At 45.6% G+C, this 3,950-nt stretch overlaps 1 long non-coding RNA gene across 1 annotated transcript in view; it reads right to left on the bottom strand.

The window, feature by feature from the left end:
- Positions 1-588, bottom strand: part of LOC103589267 — a 4,049-nt gene extending 3,461 nt beyond the window's left edge. The window contains exon 1 of the long non-coding RNA XR_550381.1: positions 529-588. This is a non-coding gene — a long non-coding RNA (uncharacterized LOC103589267). The remainder of the gene's footprint in view (positions 1-528) is intronic.
- Positions 589-3,950: the final 3,362 nt, after the last annotated feature.

Genomic DNA, 3,950 nt, shown 5'->3' with positions numbered 1-3,950 from the left:
AAAAAAAAAAAAAAGAAAAAAAAAAAAAAAAAAAAAAAACAAAGACAGGGATCTCGGCTAACTTTTGGGTTATTGTATTTAAAAAAACAACAGCATTAATAACCACTATTCAAAGAGGGCTTAACAAGCATCAGGCTCCATATTTTTACATACAGTATTATCTCCCTTAAACCATATAACCGTGAGGAGTAGTTTTTACTAGCCCCCATTACACAGAAAAGAAAACTGAGGCTCAGTGAGGTTCAGTAAACTGCCTAAGTTCACAAAGCCAGAAAAAGGCAGAGACAGGATTAGAACCCATGTCTCTCAGACTCCAGAGACCACATATAACTAACTTAATGTCAAAGAGTGCAGTCTCACTGGTCTGCATCGGCCAATTCCCTCACTCGTTTGGTAAAATCTTTATTGAGCACCTATGATTACCAGGCACTGGGGATGCAGTAGGGAACAAAGTCTTTGCTCCTGAGGAGCAAAAGTAGGAGCCCAGAACTAAGGGGAGATAGGAAACTTTAGTAGAAACACACACACCTGGCCCATATCCACGGTCTTCTCACCACCACGGCCAAGGGCTGGGCGGCTGCTCGTTGGTGACTTCTTCCTCTTTAATTGAATTTACTGGAATAAAAACATAAAAGTAAAAGGATCTTGCAAAGTGATTTCCTCCCCCAAGCTATCATTCCCGCAGGGAGGATGACTCAGGACCCCAAACCCTCGGCTGTCAGTGTTTCACCCAAAGTTTGAGCATGATGCCTGGCCGGCCCCACGCCTCTGGAAGGCTCACCACTGGCCCAGGTCTGCTCGGGGAGATGGAAAGTTGTCTGCATTTTCTTTCCTTCCTCTTGTGCAGTCAGCTCTCCGCTGAGCCCTGAAGGGTCTGGACCAATTTCATCCCACCAGCCCATCCACACCTCCCACCACCTCCCCCTGAAGAAAGCAGATTTCTTCATGCCCCTCCAACTAAATGCGTTTTTCCAACTTTTCTGGCGGAGAAGTTTTTGTTTGTTGAAGGAGCAAGTTCTGACTTGCAGAGTACTCATGCAGGGCTGAGATAAAACAAAATGGGAATGATTATGAAAGAGTTGCTAAAATCACTGAACAGAACTGACTGGCGGGGGGAGCTAGAAGTGGGGAAATACTCCTGACCCAAGTGGTCTGTTTTATTGCCTTCTTATCTTTCGGGCTGTCTTCTCCTGCTATGATTCAGCTCCCAGACTGTGCAGAAAACAATTCTTTCCTCATCAAAGGAGCTAATCACTGCTTTGCCTGGTGGCTATTAGGTGAGAGAACAGTCTGATCAATTGATGATATAAAAAGAGTGAGTAAGAGGATAGTTATCTTTGACTTACTCTGGGAATGAGATTTCATTTTAAAATGAACAATGCTCAGAAACTTTATCCTTATTGATCATACTGTACTGCCTCTACAGCAGAACAAATTAGCACCTGATTTTATATTACCTGGTCCTTGTCTCTCCTTACTGGATGGCTCTTTGTGGGTCATACGAGACTCTAAGTGCCTCTGATGAGAGTTACATTGCTCGGATCCCCTGGGGTCAGAGGGAGGTGCCCAGGGCTGAATGAGGCACTCTGGCTGCTCAGTATTTCTTGAGTACCCTACAGTCACAGATAAAAACACACTCGGCCTCAAAGCAGGAAGAAAAAGGAACATTTTTTCTGTTGCGTCTGAAAATATCTTTTGTAAACAGTCTGCTCACATTTCCAGAGCAAGATAGAGACTAGATGCAAGGAGTGATCTGGACATTTCCTATCTGCAGCGAAAATGGGGCTCAAGATGATAAATATCTTGGAACATGATAAAATCCAGAGGCCTCTTCCTGGGCCATCACTAATTTAAAAAAAAAAAAAGTAGTAATACGCAACCTTATCAGAGAGACTTATGTTCATTTAAAACCCAAGTTATTGTGACCTGAGCAAAATGAGAACTCCAGTTACAGCAGTGCAGAGTAAACATTTGGCATACCAGTGGACATCTAGTAAGTCTCTCAGGGACAGTGATTTTCAGAGGTAACAGGATTAAAGAGAAACCTTTTATGATCTCATACAGGAAATATACTCTAATTGTGACCAGCCCATATAGGTGCTCAATAAGTTTTATTTCTAAAATTTATTTATTATGAAGTAATGTCCTCTTTTCTAAGAGCAGGACCCATGCCACTTAAGATAGCCCCTCCACTGTGTGAAAGTTAGGTGGGAAAGTGGGGGTGGGATGGGAGGAGCTCCGCTAACTGCAAGATTAGCTCATGTACTGTTGGCTTGCTTGCATTGGCTAATACCTATTGGCGCCATGATCTGGTGACCAAGTTGCCTCACTTGCAGCTTTAACAACCGAGAACAAAGATGGTTCAGGGCCGCACCTTGAATTGGCTGGTGTGGTCCTGGCCGCTGGAAATAAAAATCTTTTTCTTTTTTCTATATCAGTCTCCAAGGGTGATTTTCTCCCGACGCCTATAACAATTAAACACTTATATTGCATATGGACTGTGCCAGGCACTATTCTAAATGCTTTACAACTATTTGCTCATGCTCCTTTTTCTTCCTGGTTTGAGGCTGAGTGTGCAAGTTAGCTGTGATTATAGGGTAATCAAGAAACACTGAGCAGCGGGAGCACCTAGCACAGCCCTGGGCAAGCTGACCCACATGTTTGGGTTGAAGTATGTACCTAAGAGTTCACTTCACCCTGGATCCTGTTTAGGCAGGAGTGTTTTCTGTGTAGGCACTGTTCTTACCTCATGTGTCCCTCACAACTGTGTTGGTGGCTGCTTTCTATTAATTGTGTGCCCTCCTGTCCTCCTGTTACTCGGCTGAACCAGATAAAACTGCTGATCTCTGTTACTGATGTTTTGACTGCTTTCGATTTCTAAAAAAATGACAATGATAATAGTGCCTACATTTTAAGAAGAGGAAATGGATGCATGGGGTTACCTAAGTTACTTGTCTTCATGCCTGAGAGGTAGCCAATAGCTACATGTGGATTCAAAATCTAAACTGTCTTCTTCTGAACTTATTAACATGCTACTTTTAACCAAATATTAAGACAGGCCAGCTGCTTGGTTTTGAGCTGATGCTCACCCACTTAGTAGCTCTGTGATTTGGGGATAAAGGCTTTTCCTCTCTGTTTCAGTTTTCTCATCGGCAAAAAATAGAAGTAATAATAATGCAGTATTGCCCAATTTGTAGGGTTGCCCTGAGGGCGGAATAAGGAACTCTAAGTACAGAGGTTAGGACAGTGCGTGGGACTTAGTAAGTGCTCTATAGCTATGAGCTGTTATCATCTTCAGGTTTCCTTTTATACTTTTTCCTGCTTGAGTAAAATATACCAACCCTTCCCCCCAGCTCCTTTGTCTACTAATACAATGCCACAGAACTGAGAAACTCAATAGTGAAAGACCTCTTTATAGTTTAGCCAAGGAGGCAGGGGATGAACGATTAGCCTCAAGGCTGCCAGCCTCCCTCACAATTTCCCACGTCACTGGGGCTGGAACTCCAGTTTAGTGTTACACTGCGAGCTTTATTTCCTTTTACTTGAGGGGTGTCTCACTTCTGAGGAGTACAGCTGTGACATGTCATTCTGGACGCCGAGCCAAGGAACCTCCAGACCTGGGAGCGCCGCGGGAGCACTGATGGGCAATGGCAATTCTTGTAAACAGTCCCTAAGTCAGTCCTGGCGGGCGCGGGAAATTCCCCCGTGTTCAAAGCCGAGGAAGCGGCAAGTCCAGCCCTGGGGGGCCGGGAGAGGAAATCCCCACGCCCCGTCCGAGAAACCGCGGCAGGTCGAAGCCACTCCTCGTACCAGGGCTCGTCTTAGGGCTGTTTCTCTACGTCAGCGAGCGGCCTGCCCGATTCCCAGCAGGCTGTCCCGCAGCCACGGCGCCCCCACCCCGGGAGCCGTCCCCCAGGCGGGGGTCCCGGGCAGGCCCGGTGGGAGCGGCC

This window comes from Galeopterus variegatus, unplaced genomic scaffold (assembly GCF_000696425.1).
Source record: "Galeopterus variegatus unplaced genomic scaffold, G_variegatus-3.0.2 Scaffold666, whole genome shotgun sequence".
Classification (NCBI taxonomy): Eukaryota; Metazoa; Chordata; class Mammalia; order Dermoptera; family Cynocephalidae; genus Galeopterus; species Galeopterus variegatus.
Note: the sequence above shows the minus strand (reverse complement) of the source record. Positions and strands in the feature narration are given on the sequence as shown.